The sequence below is a fragment of the Spea bombifrons genome, chromosome 1 (assembly GCF_027358695.1).
Source record: "Spea bombifrons isolate aSpeBom1 chromosome 1, aSpeBom1.2.pri, whole genome shotgun sequence".
In the NCBI taxonomy this organism is placed as follows: domain Eukaryota; kingdom Metazoa; phylum Chordata; class Amphibia; order Anura; family Pelobatidae; genus Spea; species Spea bombifrons.
In genome coordinates, this window is record NC_071087.1 from 12,545,225 (window position 1) to 12,560,691 (window position 15,467).

Genomic DNA, 15,467 nt, shown 5'->3' on the forward strand with positions numbered 1-15,467 from the left:
ATCACGCACCCCAGGTTTTACCTCTCGCCTCCTTCCATTCTTAATCTCAAAACATGAAAAGCTACGTCTATATTAGCCTGATAATTTTCTAGCTATATTTCCTGGACAGAAGACTTGATCCAATTTCTTGGCAATCTGTTAAAAAAAACTACTTGCATTTAAAGTAGAATGTGAAAGATACAAGAGGCTAGTTTGCCATCTGGATGTTCTGGCTATGTACTCGCTCACATAATGCATTTGTCTTAGTAGGTACCCCCTACTAAGTGTTCTCTCTCACGGAAAACACTGGGATGATAATTCTGAATCCTTAAGTGAAAACTCCTACTAGTATCTGTCAAGTAATATTTTCAAAAATATTCTGCTGTTTTCTTTCTTAACACAGTTTTTCGTCTTTGTATAATATGTTTTCAGACAGCTAGATATTAGTCATGAGTTTAAATCCTAGTTCTGTTTTTCTAGCCCAATCTACTAGGTAACGACATGGACTCCTTATAATCCTGCCATTTGGTAAACGTTAGAATGCTCCAGTCTTAATCACCCAGCCGGACTACCTGAATACTAAAAACCTAGGGAAAAGGGGACTTCAACAGAAAAAAAAAAGTGCTTCACTAGATTTGTCATAAACAATTAGCTCAGTTTAGTTTTTTTTCCCAAGAAACTTTCCCTTTATGTGATGAAATTTACTTAGTTTTCTACAGTAGATTGTTGGTAAATGCTAAAGTATTAACAACAATTTTCCTTTTTATTTAAAAGTATTCCCTTACGTTATTGGCAAAATGTCAGTATTTCATTTATAATGAAAGTAACCTGTAGCTTTGACCAGAGGTGTATCTAGAAACGGCAGGGCCGGAGTGGAAAAATTGCCCTGGGGTCCCTCAACTTCACCAAAAAACATCTCCTACAGTGGCACCTTTGCCCCCAAACAGCTTGTGAGTACTTCCTTTGCCCCCAAACAGTTTGTGAGTGCCACCTTTGCCCCAACAGCTTGCCTGTGCCACCATTGCCCCTTGCCCACAACATACACTTTGGCGCACATGTTTAACTATACTTGCACAAATTTACACACGTGCTCACTCATTCTAACACAAACATTCCATCTCACACCACTAATGCTAACACACACACTTCATCTCACACCACTTACACATACGTGTTCGCACACACTTACAAATCTATACTCGCACACGTTTACATCCACATCCATGCTCACGCACACAGCGCAGTCCAGGTCGGAACAGCCCTTTCAGAACAATTTTGAAGGGGTATGAAGAGACAGGAACATGTGGTTGCAGGTTATCCCCTGTAGTTACGCAACTGGCATTGACTACATAATATGAGAAGCGATATGTCACAGGAATTAATGACTAGTGGAAATTATCTCAGTAAAATAAATCCTCATGCAAGTCATACAATCAGGTACTGTAAATAATAAGAGACAAAAAATAAATCAATTCTAACAGAAAATCTGAAAGTGGAAATAAATCCAAATGGTAATCACTTTTATAAGATGCCTGGTGTCTCTATCCAAGAACCTCCTTGATGTTTGTATCTACAATTTTCTTTTATCTGTAAATGAACAAAACGGATAAAAAGATTTTGCTATAAACTGCTAGCTTGATTTTATAGTAAACATTAAGGGGGAATCCTGAATTCCAAACCATCTATCACTATTTTTATCTTTATTCAATGTTCAGTTTTTAAGTTAAATTTGTGTTTAACAGCTCACCAAAGGCATTGTCTGGAAATACAAATACCATCCTCCTTTTCCACATTGTCTTTTCCCACCATTTAGTGAGCCCAGCTCACACTTCCCTCAAATCAACCCCTTACGTTTTTGAACCATTACTCTTTTGGCCTTTTCCCTCGTTCATTTTACTCCTCAGCTCTTGGTTTCACTCCTTTGCTTGTTTCCCTTACTCTTATCTCGTAATCTTGTCTTTTCTCTCTCCCTGTTATCTTTCAGTTCTCTGCTTATCTCTTCCTTTCTTCCTCCCTTTCTTCACATATCACAACTCACTTCCTTATACCTATAATACCTCATTCCCATCACATCTCACACCCATCACGCTTCACTCCAATCACACACCACTCGTATGGACACTTAGCTATCACAAATACCAACCATTTCACCTAGCACACACATCACACCTCACTCCTATCACACCTCTCATCATACTGAACTATCACACATCACACATTACTGCTTTCAAAATTCATCCATCCCAAATCACACTCCACACTCACACACACGCTAACTCCCTGGGCCACACCAGAGGAAGCAGAAATGGAAAGGAAGGAGCCTGTCAAAAAAGATACTCAGGGAGTGGCTCAGAGAATGAAAAAGGTGGTAGATGTCTACATAGTCCCTTACCCATGTCTCTATTGGTATTGGCCGTTTTAGAGGGAGCTCCACCCTTTCGAGGAAGCTTGCTCCCACCCCTTCTCTCAAAAAAATACACACTTTGCATTGGCAATATTTTACTTATGAAGTCGGCTTAGAGCGAATCACAAGATGTGTTGGTACCTGTTGGTAACATTTATCCTCTCAGCAAAGCAAAACCTCCTTACGTCACATCTAAGTTTTTGACTCTCCTAGTTTTAGACCATGACTTCTCCTAATATTCGCGTTCTATGAAATATACTTCCCTCTTATATTATTTCAAATTCTTTTGAGGTGTATTCACTAAAGGGAAAGATGGCAGGAGAGTTGCAGTTTTATCGCAATGATTTCACTTTATATGTCAGACCAGACAATGCTAGTTTAATATTATGTGAAGTAGTTTTGCAATTTTTAATGAACATTTTTAAAACGAGTGCTTAACATTTGCTCGTGTTAATAAATAGAAATCCACATGATGTGAACACGTCAGCTTCTTCCACCACCAGTTCGAGTGACAGCTAAGACCTGAAGGAAAGAAAAATGTTTTGAAAGGAAAACAAAATTGTGTGAACAGTTCAGCAATATTCAAATTATATTCTTTTCATTTCTACACCCTCTCATACCAATTAGTGCAGGAGTAAAGAGTATACAGCAGGCAAAATAAGTTCTAAGTTTGCCAAATGAATACAAAATGGCATTAAACCCCTGCCCACCCCTTCCTCTGTCAAAAAGCTGCGAAACCGAAGATGACCGTCCCATAGGAATTACTCAAAACTGAAACGGGAACCAAATCCAGAAGAACAAAAGGTGTCTTCAATCAGAACCCCACCTTCAAAGGCAAATATCAAAAACCATATCAAAGCATAGAACAAAACCTAAAAGGGAAAAGGGGGGGTAAAATAATTGCCTCCTGTTTTTATTAAAATTTGAATTATTCAGACACCAAAGTTAAAATATTTTTTTAATTTTAAGGCAAGACAGGAGAACACAGAAACAAGAGACAGGGCTGCAGAAGACAACAGTCAAAAGTAGAGGCACATGAATAATATCAGCTAAAGAACCCCCAGCCAAGAAAGCAGCTGCTCTCCCCTAACCGAACATGCCCCAAATGCAGTTAGGAGCCAGCTAACCAGTGTGGATCTAGTAACCGGTGGATGCAGAAACATCCATACTCACCAGCACTGGCGGGACCTCTAGGGAAGCTGTGGGCACCCTTGCCACTCACTCCACTTCTCTGGAAGAGCGGTGGTAGTAGGGTCCTTAATATGACTTTGTAGCCTAAGCAAAGTTTCTGGAGCCTGCGAAGGAAGAGCGGCCGGAAGACCTGGCCCCGCGGTCATCCAGCCCTGGCAGAAAAATGGAGAGAGCTCTGAAAGACTTTCGTCATGGAGAGTTCAGCCTTGTTCCACAATGTCATCATGGAAACGTGTCTGTTCAGCTCCTTCACAAATGAGTCCCCGTATAACAGTCCATTGGCGGCTGGTCCCAAGTCTTTGGATCCTAACTCCGCTAGGGGTCTATTCACAAGAGGGCCGCCTTGTGGCGTTCAGTCGCTAATGCCATGTTAGTGTTGCCCAAGAGGGATACAATGCATAGTGCCAGTCTCTGATCATATTGGCTGCCACCTTTGATAGAAGAGATTCCACTGTGATGGAGAATTTAGACTTCAGCCAGGACACAAACGCATCCTGAGATGGGGTGTTATCCTGAGACGCAATGCCTAGGCAGGATCAGTGAAACACTGGTGTGAAAAAATCAGGGGCTCACCCTGTAACAAGGTCACAATGCTCTGTAAAATCAGAAGGGGCTCAGTGTGGTAGTGTGGTAAGGAGTGCACCCTGACACACTGATATCACACACTAGTTAATTCTAACAAGTGTTAGGTGATATAGCCCACAGTGGGAGGGATCCATAGGTGGGAGGCTTAAATACCAGAATATACCTTTAATAAGGGTAGTCAGGAGGCCACAGTAATATAATCACTACAGAGGCTCACCCTGAGTGTGGAGAAAACAAACCATAAAGGTAGCAACAAGTAGCCAGTTGAAACCAGAGCAAGGGCTCACCCCAATGTACAGAACAGGTCTATGAAGAGTTGACAAGGATAGAAGCAATTTGGTCTGCGTCAAAATGACAACAGCCGAACAGGAAAAAACAAGATCGCGATGGGCCCACGCACAGTGTGAACATGTTGCCCTCCAGTGACCTAGGACCCCCAGAACTTAAAATTCACAGCTGTAACAAAGATGTCTGCTGCAATAGGGGAAAAATGGCAGCAAGTTCTCGCTTAGCAAAAAAAGAGGAAGAGGAACAGGTGGGCAGGGGTTTTATGCTTCATCTCGTAATTCTATTGGTTGTTTACAGTTAACTGCTGCAATTGGTCAGAGTAAAGAGAGAAATGCAAAAGAGGCACCTCCTGTCTTGCCTTAAAATTGATTCCCTTCCATGAGTTCATAGATCCCACATTCGGCCGTGGCAGGTCTTTACACATGCTGTGTGTCCTAGAAAACATGTCTGAAGTGGACACTTGTTCAAAAATAAAGTAAATCACTAAAAGTGACTTCTTATTTCAGCTCAGAAACTTCACTATGTATTACGAAAGGGTGACCTCAGTAAGCTTTTCATGCCCCGAGCCAGCCCTGTGTAATGGATAGTGAATGCAGGGAAATTTCTTGGCAGTTCACTAAGTTAAGTATACAAATTATTCAAGTTAGCCCAGACTTACCTGCAGCAGATGCTCACCTGGACTGACCCTGTCAGAATATATATATGAGTAACTGTTTCCAGTAGAGCTGTTCAGACAGAGATCCCTGTCTTATTCCCATTTATCAATGCAGCCAGGCTATTCTGTCCCCTCAGGTTCCAGTCTCGGCATTTAAACACGGGTAATAATAAGCTTAGCTCTGAGTGATGAAGTTAACACGGATTGACTGTCTAATGAGACAGCTGAGGCTTGTTATTTTCCCTGTACCCTTGTGCCAATTATTCATCTAATATTTGAAACCCAAGCTGTGTTTCCAGCTGCACATTGGCCTGGGTAGTTTATGCATCTTTATAAAGCGAGCGCTTCTGTATGTACACCTGCAATACAAAGTAAAGGATATTACCTACAGTTTTATAATGCACATCATGGAATACAGATGTCCTGTGTTTTGGTATTATCAGTAAGGTTATTCCTGCTACTAACCTATTTAATATTTTAGAGGGGGAAAAAATGAGAATGCAGCATTTTCACGGATATGAATAAAAAATAAGTACATTTGGTTATTGAAACTACCCATAGCCTCCACCTTAATGCAGACCACCTACTTTCCTGCTGTATGGAGATGGATTGTCCTTTGCCTCTCTCAACTGAGCTAACACGGGAGAAGACTGTCCATGATCGAGGATTGAAGAGATTTACCAGAACCTGACGAACAAATAAAGTGAAATTTAAAGAATCTGCCCTACGCGTTTCATCTGAGAACTAGATAGACTTCATCAGGTTTTTTTTTTTTTTTTTTTTAATATGCCCATGCTAAAACATATACCAACTGACTTAAATATAAAGTAAAATGCCTCAATTAATGTTAAACCAATTAATTTACAGAAAATCTCTGATTCAATTACAGCAATGATTCAAACTTGGACAGATGTTACATACATTAATCGAAGTAGGATGGTACATACAAAAGACTAAAACCGTCTTGTTATAGGATTAATACATTATTTGGGTAAAAATGCTTGATAGAATTCATTATGAAATATTAAAGTAATTTAAACATGATGATTTTATATAAATATATATTGACTTGAATGGATTGGACCTTTTAGTCAGTAAGTGTACATAATATCAAATTCATTCCAAAACATAAAAGCTTGTTTTGATTTTTTAATTTATATTTTATAGATATAAATCTTTTAACTCACAAATTACTTTTGAAACTTGATATTATTAATCAAAATCATCAATTAACGTTATAACCATTGACCTCTCACTAATGTCTATGGAGAACTTCATTAGGATTGCCATAAAGAATCAGCTCAGTATGCTGTTTGATAAGGGAAGCCACCAAAAGAATAATCACACAGATCCCAAGAACAAGTTAATATGGCGCTACCACAAATAAACACACGGGGTGGGTTATATACTGCTTATTTTAATATGTACTGTATAGGTCACAACATGGGTTCATTATATGTATAGAGCTGTAAAATATAGAATTTGGGGGAAAACAAAAGATCCATTTTAAAAGTGGTCTAATCATTATAACAACCAATATCAACAGAGTGATTTACAACTGGACGATTGCTTTTTTCTGCTCTTGATCACTAGAGAAGATCTGCTTATTAAGCAGTTAGTTACTGTCAGTGGATCACTGTTTGCAAGCAGGCGGTGCCAATGTCACTGAGAAAACAGCTGTACAGGCTGCTTTTTTTTTTTTTTTAAAGGGGGTATCATTGGAAATTAGCTTTGGCATCTTAAAAAGTAATTTTTTATGTTTACAGGTACGTTAATCTTATTGTTGGTTGAATTAATGGTCGAATTCTCCTCAGAAAGAGTTTCCTTTAATTAGATCATGCGCATAATCGAGACAAGGCACACAACACACAAAAGTCGAAGCGTTGTCTAATTACACATTAAGATTACATGGTTTATATAGCATCTTATCTACTTCTAATAGCATACTTCTTTCTGATTGGTTACTTTTCAAGCAGGTTACACCTCTTTAAGCTGCATAATTAAGAATGGCCTAGACTTGACCCTTTGCACATATATATAGAACAACATAGAGTAGGCGTGTTGGCGGGAACTCGTGCATATATCATAGACTAGACATTCTCTGCTTTCTGATGTCTTTGTCAGGAATAATATTTACGATAACATAAACATTTTTCTAACACTTATTCTCATTGCTTTTCAACTGTTTCTAAGATAATTAATCTAATAAGTGTTCAAGGATAGCCACAGACATGTTTCAATGTGCACATCTTTCAGCAAGAGAAAAGATCATAGAAAAGGTGAGTGAGGGAATTAAAAAGCACAAGGAAAAAAGTGACACATAGGTCATTAAAAGAGATGCAAGAAAGTACATATATAGAAAAAGGAACCATACTGTCAGGATTCAGCCCCAGTCCTGCAAACAGCTTGCTGTTTGGTTTACTGGTATGACTGAACCCTACCTCCCTCACCTGAAGCCTATTTTATTAACACACCTGACCTAATCAACAGGCTTTATATCCCTGCCTCTTAGTAACGCAGGTTCATTAAGTTACTTTGTCTGAAGCTATGGTTTATGCCCGACTCTGGATCTGACTCTTGAATTTACTATTTTGCCTGCCTGTTACCGTTTTGACCTGGACTGCCTATGGGATTCACCCTTTTGCCAGCCTGTTGCCTATTTGACCTGGACTGCTTACTGGATTTACCCTTTTTACCTGCCTGTTATCTTTTTGGACGGGACTGCTTATCGGATTTACCCCTTTTGTATGTTACCAGTCCCAAACCCTTTTTGGATTGTTACCTGTGTATTCTTACACTCCTGCTCTCTGGACTCCAGCATCCAGTCAGGGCTGAGATATTATGAGCATGACAAAAACAAAAATCCGAGAACAAAAAAGGGAGAGAAAACGATCTGATTTCATATGAGAAAAAAGGCAGAAAAAAGGGGTACAACAAAATAGTAAAAAGGGATAGGAAAGAGGCAGAGCAATTTTTTCTACCTCTTTTAATGACTTCTAGTATTTCAAGTTGCTCTGCTCTTCTCTATACTTTGTCTCTTGCTGTCGTTTCTATTCTTGCTTGCCTGCCCCTTTCTTTGTTTCCCTACATCTATGTATCTTTCTTTAAAACGAAAACCCCACCAGCTTCCCAGACAAAGCCACATCGCTATTTACTTCCTCCAGGGTCCTACTTGTAACCTAGTAGTCTCCGTGACCGCATCGTGTTCCTGAAATGACATCACTTTGTAGTACCTTGTACCATGTAGACCATGTCACGGTACCAGATCAGGACATTGCGACGTGGCAGTTTTTCATTTTCTGGTGGACCAAGTGGACACCAGCAATCTTTGCAGACCACTATAAATGTTCTTATCAAAAATACATACATGATACTTAATCAATGCAATTAAATAATTTTCCTTAATGTGTTTCTAGAAGCATCACAAGTAAAAAGGGGGGCTTCTTAGGTCCTTTTGTACTCATTTGCCAAAGTGCTAAAAAGTTGCCGTGAACCAGAAAAAAGTAGAGAAAATGGGTAATAATGGATTTTAACACCTTTATTCAGCCAATTTTATATTACAAGAAATAACCGGCTCATTGTGTGCTAGAAATGGATGCTGCATTATCCCCTCCATTTATATGATTTATAATGTGTAATATTTCCCAGTGCTGTCATCACAACTGTTCCAAAAGCATTAGTTTGCTAGCAATATTGGTCTTTTTTTTATCATCTAATCATTTTAATTTAGACTCTCATAATCTCACAGAAAAGCTTTTGTTGACAAAACATATTGTTTGAACATCTCCCCAATACATCCTGATGAAGTTCGGAGTATTTCAATTATTTAAAAGATTTAACAAAGTATAGGAAGGAAGTACATTTTAGAGGATGAATATTATAACAGGGATGTAGCTAGGGTCTTTGGCACCTGGCCTAATCCTATATTTGGCATGCCTCCTTCAGCCCCCTGCCCCCCTTACATACTCATGCCAAATGCATACACATGCATATACTCACTTACAGACTTAAACCCTACACTCATGTTAACGCATACTTCCTCTCGCACACACTTGCACATACACATCCATGCTGACATAAACATACACATTCATGCTATATATAAATATATAATATATAAATTCTTACTCACACACAATTACACAGCCATACTCACGCACACTTACACAAAGCCATTCATCCTTACGCACATGCTTACACATTCATGCTCACACACGCTTACACATGTACATCCATGCTCACACACAAACATTTACCAATCCATGATCAGACACACTTACACATTGGTATTGGATATTACTGAAGGTGAAAGATTGGGATCTAGTGATCAATCTGTCTATGTGGTTTAAAATGCGAACAGTGACACATCACACAGCAAAAGCTCGCGGCCGCACCACGTGAACGTTGCTCTGCCGGCCCCCGCACCGGCCCACCGGGTGGGCTGGCAGACCAACGTTCATGTGGTAGTCAGAGCCGGCCTTAGGTGTTCTGGCGCCCTGTGCGGACCACTCGTCTGGCGCCCCCCCATCCCAAAAAAAGAAAGGAATCAAAACTTGTAACAAAACCCCAATCACTATATACTACGCCAAACATTGATGTGGTGTAGGCCTACCACTTCATTGTCTGGCTTAGTAGTAGGGATGCACCGAAATGAATTCTGGACTGAAACCAAAAGTGCAGCATTTACCTGGCCGAAACCGAATATGACCCCCCCCACACCATAACACATAACAAAACAATTAAATAACAATATATATATATGATTAACAGCAATCACATTCTTATCATGCCCGCAGATTCCAGGATGTACTCGTAGACTACTTGGCATGATAGGAGTATGATTGCCCTATGTACCCCGTCTGACTCCATTCTCCCTATCTACCCCCTCCTAACTATCTACCCTCTCCCTCTTTGAAGTTCACTTACATTTCAGAAGTCCTGCGGTGAGGGTGCAAGGCCTCTGCCTCCCAGCTCTGCCACTGTATGGAACAGTATAGAGTGATGGGAGTTATGATGTACTTTAGAGCATAATTATATAATGAAAAATACATTGGAAATGGTACAGCATAACACCCATCACTCTCACACACTTACCAATCCACACACATACACCAATCCACACATATACACCAATCCACACATATATACCAATCCACACACACATACACCAATCCACACACATACACCAATCCACACATATACACCAATCCACACATATACACCAATCCACTCCACACATATACACCAATCCACATATATACACCAATCCACACACACATACCAATCCACACATATACACCAATCCACACATATACACCAATCCACTCCACACATATACACCAATCCACACATATACACCAATCCACTCCACACATATACACCAATCCACATATATACACCAATCCACACACACATACCAATCCACACATATACACCAATCCACACGCATACCAATCCACACGCATACCAATCCACACACGTATACACCAATCCACACATATATACCAATCCACACATATATACCAATCCACACATATACACCAATCCACACATATACACCAATCCACACATATACACCAATCCACACATATACACCAAACCACACATATACACCAATCCACACATATACACCAATCCACACATATACACCAATCCACACATATACACCAATCCACACATATACACCAAACCACACATATACACCAAACCACACATATACACCAATCCACACATATACACCAATCCACACATATACACCAAACCACACATACACCAAACCACACATATATACCAAACCACACATATATACCAATCCACACATATATACCAAACCACACATATACACCAAACCACACATATACACCAAACCACACATATACACCAATCCACACATATACACCAAACCACACATATACACCAATCCACACATATACACCAATCCACACATATACACCAAACCACACATATACACCAATCCACACATATACACCAAACCACACATATACACCAAACCACACATATACACCAAACCACACATATACACCAATCCACACATATACACCAAACCACACATATATACTAATCCACACATACACCAAACCACACATATATACCAAACCACACATATATACCAAACCACACATATATACTAATCCACACATATACACCAATCCACTCTCACTGTCACTCTATGCTTTCCTACCTTTCCTCTTTCAGTTTCTTTGCCTCCTCTTCGCTCTTCTTCTTAGTTCTTCTGTCTTCTCTTCTTCCGGGTCAGATGGCACGGAGACCGGTGGGCGCGGCTTCAGTGCTGTGCGCCGGGATCTGACAGCAAACCCCGGCGCACAGCAGCTGTTGCCGCGGGGATCACAAGGGAGCGGTATCGGAGGTCTGTTAAAGACCTCCGATACCGCTCCCTTGCGAGCCTGCTCCTCCAGCGGCGGACATTACTGTCCGTCTCTGGAGGGGTGCCGGGTGCCCCCATACTGGCGGCAGCGGACCCCGCGGCGGCAGGGGCGTCGGACCGCGCTGCGGCGGACCCCGCGGCGGCAGTGGCGTCGGACCGCGCTGCGGCGGCGGCGGACCCCGCGGCGGCGCCCCCTGGAGTGTGGCGCCCTGTGCGGTCGCACAGGTCGCACACCCCAAAGGCCGGCCCTGGTGGTAGTGCACACAAGGTTGTGCGGCGGAACACATTTATCAATACTAAAAGGGGGCCTGGCTGGGGCTTTAATACACAAGGGGCAAAAATATAAAAGGGGGGTTAATGACAAATCAGTGACAAATACAAGGACAAATACAAGGCATGTTCATGGCCACAAAAAGCCAAGTGAAAAACACCAATATATTATATAGAAATTTTGGTGTGTCACATAAGAATATATATCAAATTATCTGCATAACTTGAATGCCCATGAGGTTTGGTTCTTTACGTGTAAATTTAAGATCTGTTATTTTTGTCGTTGAAACTTTGTTAGTTTAAAAAAATCCTGGCTCCTAACTTTTTTAGCTGCCTCCTAGATTCAAAACAAATTTGTCAAGCCCTCCTCAAACACACACACATCCATGCACATACATATTCATACACACTTACACACACACACATTCTCAGACATTTACCTTTACAGGCTCACACACAATAGTACATCTATGCTCACACACACACACTAGCACATCTATGCTCACACACACACACACACACTAGCACATCTATGCTCACACACACACACACACACACACTAGCACATCTATGCTCACACACAAACACACACTAGCACATCTATGCTCACACACACACACACACACACACACACTAGCACATCTATGCTCACACACACACACACACACACTAGCACATCTATGCTCACACACACACACACTAGAACATCTATGCTCACACATACACACACACTAGCACATCTATGCTCACACACACACTAGCACATCTATGCTCACACACACACACTAGCACATCTATGCTCACACACACACACACACACACACACACACACACTAGCACATCTATGCTCACACACACACACACACACACACACACACACACTAGCACATCTATGCTCACACACAAACACACACTTGCACATCTATGCTCACACACACACACACACACACTAGCACATCTATGCTCACACACACACTAGCACATCTATGCTCACACACACACACACACACACTAGCACATCTATGCAATAGCATATTCAGCAGTACATGCAGTTCCCCATCAGGTCCTCCTCCCATAACACCCTACGTTTCTCCTACTTACTAACACACATTTACACCCTAAAAACTCATGTTAAAAAATACACATTCATGCTAACAGACACGCAAACATGTTTACGCTGGAAAGCATGTGTATTACATTTTAGTATATTACACCCACACAAAATGGAGCCATCTTGTCGTATTTAAATCATATAAATGTGCCCCCCCCCTTTCTCTCTATATTGAGAACAAAGAAGCTTTGATGAAAATAACTGTTTCAGCAAGTATTTACTGATTAAATAAATGGTTAGTTTCAATAGTATGAGAAATTTTAAGGAGTAGAAACATTGCCAGACCAGTGAAATTGATTAATAACTGAGAAGGTATTGTCTTCTAGAGATACAATATGTGGTCAGGGATAAACACCAGATGTTTTCTTAAAATTATACCTTAGACCAGAGCCTACATAATGGATAAAAATATACTATGAAGTTCCTAATTAAACAAGTAAAATCTATTATTCTGATTGGATCATTTCAATCAATAGGTAGAGATAAGCATTGTTATGTTTAGAGAAAGAAGAGGTTCCTGGATAAAAAAAATAATAATAATTTTGAGCTCCTGAGGTTTTTGGATTGTTTTACTCTTATAATTACTTTGATTATCTAATAATCTCTGTATTTACTATCTTCTTCTGGCTAATTGGAATTGTATGGCTATTGCCTAATTTTCAGAAGGTTATTTTTCTTTCCACCAAGTTCTTCCACTGAACCTGGATTTATCAACAAGTGGTGGTAAATATAATCTAAATAGAGATGAATTTTGTCTTCTTCAACATAGGTGAGTTTTATCCCTTGTTTGGGAAAATAGTAAATTTTAAATGTGAAACGTACTTTTACCTGTAATTTTAGTAGGTCCTCCTGAAGTTTTACATTATTTGCATTTATTAAAATTTTCACCAATAATCTTTAGAAGCTATTAGGGTTTAAACATGTTTTCATTGTTTTTCATAATCGGCAATGGCTGCATTATGGAAACAATATTGACAAACCATCTTACATTTACAGTAACCATGCTTTACCACAACTTTGTCCACAAAATCGATAACACTGTAGGAGCTGTTAAAGATATATCCCCAGTACTTGTCTTTTTGAATTGCTGGGGGTTTTTTTTAGAACCATTGGAACGGACTAGTGCAGTGAAATATAGTGATTTTTTTTTGTGTTACTACCCCAATTATTACAGTTTGCTTTTTATTTGTGGTTGCTTATTTATTTAAGGTGAAATCATTCTAAAAAATCTCATATGTTTATGCAATGTACTATGTTTCACCTGTTGCATTATTGTATGTATTAGATCCATAAGCCAGTAATTCATAACTAACAGGGGCGTAACTAGAAACCTCAGGGCCCCAGTGCGAGAATCTGTTAAGTCCCCCCAACCCTCCCTACCCCCTCTTCTCACTATCTCCCCTCTCTCTCCCTACCCCCCCTTCTCACGATCTCCCCTCTCCCTCTCTACCCCCCCTTCTCACGATCTACCCACTCCCTCCCTACCCTCCTTTGTAGGTCACTTACCGTCAACTCCTGTGTTGGGAACGTGAGGCGTTTTTGTCTCGGGTGCCGGCGCTTCACTGCTGAGCGCCGGCATATGACGTCATATGCCGGCGCTCAACGTGAAGCACCGGCACCCGAGACAAACGCCTCACGCTCCCAACACTACACTCTGGGCAGCGATGAGGCAGGCGGCGGCGGTGGCAGCGGGGAGCAGAGGAGTCCTGGATTTCTGTCAGTCAGGGGGGCCCAAGAGGTGCCGAGCGGTCGTTTTCAGCAACCGCTCGGCACCCCTTGGGCCCCCCTGACTGGCAGAACTCCAGGGCCCGGTCGCAGTTGCGACCCCTGTGACGCCGGTCACACACTGATAACTAATAACAAATTAAATAACACATTGTATTTTATGTCATATTTGATATGATATATTTTGATAAATGTTTGATATGTTTTGAATATAATGTGTTTTTTTTGCACTGCACAGATCGTATAGATACTTTGTAGATTGTGTTTTGGGGGGGGCAGAGTGGCATATCTATAAGGTGCATTAAAATGGCTATTGGTTTTCTGTTTGTATGTAATATATGTTGACTAACTGCATAATAGATACCAAACATGTTAAAATACAGTGTGTTAGTTAAAATACTGTTTTACTATTCCACTAATGTGTATTTTTTTTCTAAAAATCTACATTTTTCTTTAAAAAATCACCTAACTTTTAGGGTGCGGCCTATAATCAGGTGCGGCCTATAATAGAGCCAATACGGTATATATATTTGTGTGTGTTATCTTAAATGTATCACTAATGATTTTATATCTGTCAGTTAATGACTTTTCTGACTGACAATGAATTGTGTTCCTTGTCCAGATCTTCCCATTGTTATGCATATTTATGCTGTTTGTACCAATTTAATGGTTTCTGCCTTTTTAATGGAGTGCATGAATAAGCTGGTACCAGCTAAAGTAATAAAACGGATACATCAAACACTGACAAATTAATAACTACTTTCCTGTTTTTGTGATTCTTCACTTTCCAATTTTGAATTCAATTAAATCGGCCAAGCATAAAAAAAGTTGCAGTTCTTTTGTTTGCTAAGGG